Raw genomic sequence first — 8,675 nt, 5'->3', positions numbered from 1 at the left:
CAAATAAAGTAGCAGAGAAGAAAATGATCTGGTCACCTGTTGCAGAGGACAGCTGGGAAGGAGATGACAATGAAGGCTTAAGATTTGTTTTGATATATTGTAGTCACATGTACCTAAGGAGACCGAAAAGTTCTGTTTTGGAGCAGTACAAACAGATCATAGCAAACAAGGACATACAGATAATAGGGTGTTTTGACAAAGCGTGGCATACAAGGTTAATGCTGCACACGAGATGCACAAAATAAGATCAACATTTGAAGTTAGGTGGATTCAGCAGTCTAATACAAAAGGGAAGAAGCAGTTCTTCAATCTTTTGTGTGTGTTTCAGTATCTTCTGCCTGACTGAAGAGGTTGGAAGAGAGCATTACTGGGGTGGAAGGGATCTTTGATATTGGCAGCCTTCCCACAGCAACAAGAAGTGTAAATGTACCTGGAAGAATGTGATTATGAGAGACTTAAATACATTTCAATTAAGGAACTGAGGATTGTGACGATCCCAAATAAAACAGGAAAAGACAGAAGAACATTCAGTATAATCCAGAATGGGTATAGTGGAAACTGAGGAACATTTTAAAAATTCCATATCCATTTCAATCTCTGATACATTATTTATCTAATTAACCTCATTTCCACCAGTAATTTTGTTTCTCTTACATGCTGTGTGGTTAGGTGGCCATTCAGCCCATTGTGCATTTTTAATATGAATTATAATTATAATCTGAATTATAATTTTTAATGCATTTTTACTGCTTATACAGCAATCTATGACTATTGTACTGTTTTACAGAACATGGTGTTCCAATTGTTGCTCCATTCAGTCCACAGACCAAGGATTATAGCAACATTTTCAATAAATCATCAAAATCAATATGGAATTTTTAAAATGTTCCTCAATTCAAGGGTCAGTGCCCAGAAGTTCAAAAGTTAGTCAGTTTTAGAGTTAATTAGAGAGCAGACTACAGGAAAAGTGTCCTTTTGCACTATGCTGCTGAAAAGGTGGCTGGAGATCACTGATTTTCTGTTGTTAGGGTTCAGGCAGAATTCCCAAGATCTGCTTATTCCCATGCAGTTATAACACAGAAACATCCTGGAAGTCAGTAAGTGTAGCTAAATATAGGTGTTCAGACTCAGAAAAGGTCTTAGGAGCTGTTAGGGCAAAGAAGAAGTCTGCAAGCTCTAGAAATGTTGGTAGAGCGTGAGGAAAGGCCTTGAGCATTATTTGCTTGGTGCAGTTGAGAAACATTAGAGCTCAGAAATTCAGCAGTTGTATCAGCTTGATAAAGTTATTACTTTTTAATATAGCTACGGAAAAGTCTTCCATAACAGTTGAAGTTCTTAAGTGAAATAAGGGATTTTCAATGATATGATACACTGCAGGTAAAGGAATGACTGTCAAGTGGCAGGTTTTCAAAAGTATGATAACGAGTTTGAGGCATTATGTTCTTGTTAGAGTGAAAAGTAAGGCTGGTAAGATTAGTAATCAAGGGATAAAAATATTAAAGGTCTAGCCAAGAAGAAAAAAAGAATCATAGATATAGACAACTGGGATCAAATGAAGCTCTTGAAGTGTATAAAGAGTGTGAGGGCATTCTTAAGAGGGAAATCAGGATGGCAAAGAGGGGATATATGATAGCCTTATCAGATAAAGTTAAGAATAATCCAAAGAGATTCTGCAAGTACATTAAGAGCAACTAATGAGAGAATAAGGCTCCTTAGAGATCAACAAGATTGTCATACAGCACGGAAACAGACCCTTCGGTCCAACCAGTTAATCCCAAACTAAATTAGTCCCATTTGCCTGTGCTGGCCCATATCCCTCCAAACTTTTCCTAAATAGACTTATCCAAATATCATCTTAAAGTTTGTAATTGTGCCCACACCTTCACTTTCTCTGAAAGTTCATTCCACATGCAAATTTTAAAAAAAGCCCCCAGTTCTTTTATAAAATCTCTCTCCTCTCACCTTAGATTAGATTAGATTAGATTACTTACAGTGTGGAAACAGGCCCTTCGGCCCAACAAGTCAATTGAACCCGGGTCTCTGACGCTGCGAGGCAGCAGTGCTAACCACTGTACCACCGTGCCGCCCGTCACCACCGTGCCGCCCGTACCACCGTGCCGCCCGTAATGAGCCCCCAGTCTTGAAATCCCCCATCCTAGGGAAAAACAGTCAGTCGCCTGAGGCGGGAATTGAACCCGGGTCTCTGACGCTGCGAGGCAGCAGTGCTAACCACTGTACCACCCGTGCCGCCCGTAATGAGCCCCCAGTCTTGAAATCCCCCATCCTAGGGAAAAGACAACTACCATTAACTCTATTTATAGCCCTCTTTATTTTATATACTTCAAGATGTCTCCTCTCAACCTTGTATGCTCCAATGAAAAAAAGTCCCAGCCTTTCTTTAAAACTCAAACCTGAACCTCAGAAGATGGGAGAGATATTAAATGAATATTTTGTGTCAGTTTTTAGTGTGAAGAAAGAAATGGAGACTGGAGAACTCAGGGAAATAAATAATGATGTTTTGAAAACAGTTCACAGTACAGAAGAGTAAGCACAGGAGACTCCTTAGAAAACCAAGGTGGGTAAATCTACGGGACCAGATCAAGTGCATCTAAGGATGTTGTGGGGCCTCGAGCTGAAATATTTGTTTCATCAATAACCACAGTTGAGGTGCTGGAGAGTGACTAATGTTGAGTCCACTTTTGTTCCTCATTTATATAAATGATTTGGATGAGAATATGTAAGACCAAAATTCTCCCCGTATCTGCGTGGTTTCCTCCGGGCGCTCCGGTTTCCTCCCACAATCCAAAAATGTGCAGGTTAGGTGAATTGGCCATGCTAAATTGCCCGTAGTGTTAGGTGAAGGGGTAAATGTAGGGGAATGGGTCTGGGTGGGTTGTGCTTCGGCGGGTCAGTGTGGACTTGTTGGGCCGAAGGGCCTGTTTCCACATTAAGCAATCTAATCTAATCCAAACTCTAGCCACCGGACACCTGAAAGACGAACGCCTCATCTTCCGCCTTGGGACCCTCCAACCACAAGGGATCAATGTAGATTTCACCAGTTTCTTTATTTCCCCTCTCCCCACCTTATCCTCAGAGCCAACCTTCCAACTCGGCACCGTCCTCTTGAACTATCTTTGCAACTTCCTTCCCATCTATCTGCTTAGAATAAAGAAAGTTTACAACCAAAAGAGAAATGCTGGAAAATCTCAGCAGGTCTGGCAGCATCTGTAAGGAGAGAAAAGAGCTGACGTTGATTCTAACTGACCCTTTGTCAAAGTTAAAAAAAAGGGAAATGGGGAGGTGTTTATACTGGGCTGATATAAGATGAGTCATGGCTCCAGAAGCAAAAGTAGCAATAAAGAGGTGATAATGACAGTGGGTACAGAACAGTGAAAAAAAAATCAAAATAATGAAATTAATAAAATTAAATTACGGAGCAGAACGAAAACAGGGGGGTCGAGATGGGATAATCAACTGAAGTTGTTGAATTCAATGTTGAGACCAGCAGGCTGTAAGAAAATTTACAGCCCAGGAACAGGCCCTTTGGCCCTCTAAGCCTGAGCCGATCCAAATGTACTGGCACCCAATTCCTAAGTATCTGTGTCCCTCTGCTCCCTACCCACTCACGCATCTGTTCAGTTGCATCTTAATTGAATCTACTGTGCCTGCCTCTACCACCTCTACTGGCAAAGCGTTCCAGACACCCACCACTGTCTGTGTGAAGTACATGCCATGTGTATCCCCCCCCCTTAAACTTTTCACCTCTCACCTTGAAAGCGTTGCCTGCCTCTACCACCTCTACTGGCAAAGCGTTCCAGACACCCACCACTGTCTGTGTGAAGTACATGCCATGTGTATCCCCCCCCTTAAACTTTTCACCTCTCACCTTGAAAGCGTGTTATTGAATCCTTCACCCTGAGAAAAAGCTTGTCTCCATCCACCCTGTCTATACTCTTCATGATTTTGTAACTCTCAATCAGGTTACTCCTCAATCTCCTTTTTTTCTAATGAAAAAAAACCTAACCTACTCAACCTTTCTTCAAAGCACCTTCCATACCAGGCAACATCCTCTGCACCCTCTCCAAAGTGTCCACATCCTTTTGGTAATGTGGCGACCAGAACTGTACAGAGTGTTCTAAATGCTGCCAAACCAATGTATTGTATAATGTTAACATGACTTGCCAGCTCTTGTATTCAATATCCCGTCCAGTGAAGGCAAAGTTTCCTCATTTCCCCTCCCCCCACCTTGTCTCAGTCAAAATCCATCGAACTCAGCACCGCCTTCCTAACCTGCAATCTTCTTCCTGACCTCTCCGCCCCCACCCCAGTCTGACCTATCACCCTCACCTTGACCTCTTTCCACTCGATTCTCCTGTTCCCTGGATGCTGCCTGACCTGCTGCGCTTTTCCAGCAACACATTTGCAGCAAGTATACTATACGCCTTCTTGACCACTCTATCCATCTGTGCAGCAACCTTCAGGGTACAATGGACCTGCACTCCCAGATCTCTCTGCCCATCAACTTTTCCCAAGGCTCTTCCGTTCATTGTGTAATTCGCTCTACAAATAGTCTTGCCTAAATGCATTACCACACATTTGTCTGGATTGAACTCTATCTGCCACTTTTCCGCCCAACTCTCCAGTCTATCCTCCTGTATTCTTTGACAGTCCCCTATGCTTTCTGCTACTCCACCAGTCTTAGTGTCATCAGCAAACTTGCTGATCATACCCACAGTGCCCTCTTCCAGATCATTTATGTATATTACAAACAACAGTGGGGGACACCTGCACCAATCAACCCCACCGCCCTGTCGCCCAACATTTCAACTCCCCCTCTGCCAAGGACATGCAGGTCCTAAGCCGCCTCCACCACCGCCCCCTCACCACCCGACGCCTGGAGGAAGAATGCCTCAACTTCCGCCTCAAAACACTTCAACCCCACGGCATCAATGTGGATTTCACCAGTTTTCTCATTTCCCTTTTCCCCACCTCAGCCCAGCTCCAACCTTCCAGCTCAGCATCACCTTCATGACCTATCCTACCTGCCTATCTTCCTTTCCACCTATCCACTCCACCCTCCTCTCTGATCTATCACCTTCATCCCCAACCCTATTCACCTATTGTGCTCTATGATACCTTCCCCCACCCTCCTCGCTGACCTATCACCTCCATTCACCTATTGTACTCTATGCTACTTTTTCCCCACCTCATTTATCTCTCCACTCTGCAGGCACCGAAACTTTTGCCCGAAACGTCGATTTTCCTGCTCCTTGGATGCTGCCTGACCTGCTGCGCTTTTCGAGCACCACTCTAATCTAGACTCTGGTTTCCAGCATCTGCAGTCCTTGTTTTTACCCTGTGTAACACCATTGGTCACCTTTCTCCATTTCAAGACACTCCCTTCAACTACTACTCTGTCTCCTGTTGCTCAACCAGTTCTTTATCCACCTAGCTACACACCATGTGACTTCACCTTCTCCATTAGTCTACCATAGGGAACCTTATCAAATGCCTTACTAAAGTCCATGTATATGACATCAACAGCCTTTCCTTCATCTAACAACTTGGTCACTTCCTCAAAGAACTCTATTAAGTTGGTAAGGCACGATCTCCCCTGCACAAAACCATGTTACCTATCACTGATAAACCCATTATTTTCCGAATATAGATAGATCCTATCCCTAAGTACCCTCTCCAGCAACTTTCCCACCACTAACGTCAGTCTCACTGGTCTGTAGTTACCCAGAATATCCCTACTCCCGTTCTTGTACAGGGGGACAACATTCGTAACCCTGCAGTCCTCTGGCACCTCACCTGTATTTAAAGATGCCACAAAGATATCTGTCAGGGCCCCAACTATTTCCTCTCTTGCCTCCCTCAGCAACCTGGGATAGATCCCATCTGGTCCTGGGGATTTGTCCACCTTAATATCCTTATGTCAACGTGATCCAAAGTAAACAAATCTCTATTTCTAATCTCAACATTCATCACCTCCCGTGCCTCAGTGAAAGCAAAGTAATCATTGAGAATCTCACCCATTTTCTCAGGTTCGACATAACCTTTCTTCCTTATCCTTTAGTGGACCAATCCTTTCTCTGGTTACCTTCTTGCTTCTTATATAAGAATAAAAGGCCTTGGGATTCTCATTAGTTCTGCTTGCTAAAGTTATTTCATGACCCCATTTCGCCTGCTTGATTCCTCCTTTAAGATTGGTTTCTACTCTCCCGCTATTCCTCCAAGGCCCGTTCTGTTCTTAGCTGCCTGGACCTTATGTATGTTTTACTTTTCCTCTTGGCTAGTCGCACGATTTCTCCTGTCATCCACAGTTCACAAATCTTGCCTTTCCTATCCCTTGTTTTCAAAAGCGACATGCCTATCCTGCGCTATCTTCAACCTATGTAGCTAAGTGTAGCTAAGTGTGAGGTGATTCACTTTGGTAAGAGTAACAAAAAGATGGGGTACTGGGCTAATGGTCGGATACTTGGTAGTGTGGATGAGCAGAGGGATCTTGGTGTCCATGTACACAGATCTCTGAAAGTTGCCACCCAGGTAAACAGTGCGGTGAAGAAGGCATATGGCGTACTGGCTTTTATTGGTAGAGGAATTGAGTTCCGGAGTCCTGAGATCATGTTGCAGTTGTATAAGACTCTGGTGCGCTATTACGAGGGGGCATAGCTTTAAATTAAGGGGTGGTAGGTATAGGACAGATGTTAGGGGTAGATTCTTTACTCAGTGAGTCGTGAGTTCATGGAATGCCCTGCCAGTAGCAGTGGTGGACTCTCCCTCTTTATGGGCATTTAAGCGGGCATTGGATAGGCATATGGAGGATAGTGGGCTAGTGTAGGTTAGGTGGGCTTGGATCGGCGCAACATCGAGGTCCAAAGGGCCTGTACTGCGCTGTATTCTTCGATGTTCTATCTTTGAATGCTTCCCAGATATCAAGACTTTCCTTCAAAGTAGCTGCGTCCAATCCACATTTCCCAGCTCCTGCCTAATTTTGATATTATTGACTTTGACCCAGTTTAGTATTCGTCCCTTATGACCACTCTCATCCTTGTCTACGAGTATTCTAAAACTTACAGAATTATGGTCACTATTCCCAAAGAAATACCCCACTGCAACTTCTACCACGTGGCCTGGCTCATTCTCCAACACCAGGTCCAATATGGCCCTTTCCCTCGTAAGACTTTTGACATACTGCTCTAGAAAACTTTCTTGGACGCTCCTTACAAATTCTGCCCCATCCAGACCCCTGACACTAAGTATATCCCAGTTAATGTTGGGAAAATTAAAATCTCCCATCACTACCACCCTGTTGCCTCTACATCTTTCCATAATCTGGTTACCTATTTGTTCTTCTACTTCATGCTCACTGTTGGGAGGCCTATAATACAGGAGACAGTGAGGTCTGCAGATGCTGAAGATCAGAATTGGGAGTGTGTTGCTGGAAAAGCACAGCAGGTCAGGCAGCATCTGAGGAGCAGGAAAACTGATGTTTCAGGCCAGAGCTCTCCATCAGGAAAGGCTCTGGCCAGAAACGTCGACTTTCCTGCTCCTCAGACGCTGCCTGACCTGCTATGCTTTTCCACCAACACACTCAGGCCTGTAATACAGCCCCACCAATGTAACTGCACCCTTCTTATTTCTCAGCTCCACCCATAACGCCTCACTGCTCAAGCCCTCCATAGTGTCCTCCTTTAGCACAGCCATTATATCATACTTGACCAGCAACACAACTCATCCCCGCTTTTACTTCCTTCTGTCCTGTCTGAGGCATCTATATCCTGGAACATTTAGCTGCCAATCATTCCCTTCCTTCAATCAAGTCGCTCTGATCGCAGTAACGTGATACTGCCAGGCATCAATCCAAGCCCTAAGTTCATCTGCCTTACCCACTATACTCCTAGTATATGCACTTCAAGCCGTCAGTTCTTTTGCGTTCATTTGCTCTCTGCCTACTCTTCCCGTTGGAATCTAGCTTTGTGATCCTTAGTGTCCAGTTTCCATCTCACTGTCTAGTAATCTTCTCTTCTGGTTCCCAGCCCCCTGCCACATTAGTTTAAAACCTCCCCAACAGCAGTAGCAAAAACTCCCCCAAGGAAATTAGTTCCAGTCTGGTTCAGGTGTAGACTGTACAATTTGTAATAGTCCCACTTTTCCCAGACCAGTCCCAATATCTCTCAAATCTGAATCCCTCCCTCCTACATCATCCCTCAAGCCACACGTTCATCCTGCCTATTTTTTCATTTCTACCCTGGCTAGCACGTGGCACTGGTAGCAATCCTGAGATCACTACCTTTGAGGTCCTCCTCTAACTTCTCTCCTAACTTCCTGAATTCTGCTTTTAGGACTCGTTTTTTACTTTATATCGTTGGTGCCTATATCGAACATAGAAAAATACAGCGCAGTACAGGCCCTTTGGCCCTCGATGTTGCGCCGATCCAAGCCCACCTAACCTACACTAGTCCACTATCCTTCATATGCCTATCCAATGCCCGCTTAAATGCCCATAAAGAGGGAGAGTCCACCACTGCTACTGGCAGGGCATTCCATGAACTCACGACTCGCTGAGTAAAGAATCTACCCCTAACATCTGTCCTATACCTACCACCCCTTAATTTAAAGCTATGCCCACTCATAATAGCTGACTCCATATGTGGAAAAAGGTTCTCATG

This window comes from Chiloscyllium plagiosum, chromosome 22, assembly GCF_004010195.1.
Source record: "Chiloscyllium plagiosum isolate BGI_BamShark_2017 chromosome 22, ASM401019v2, whole genome shotgun sequence".
In the NCBI taxonomy this organism is placed as follows: domain Eukaryota; kingdom Metazoa; phylum Chordata; class Chondrichthyes; order Orectolobiformes; family Hemiscylliidae; genus Chiloscyllium; species Chiloscyllium plagiosum.
This window is presented reverse-complemented; position numbering follows the sequence as displayed.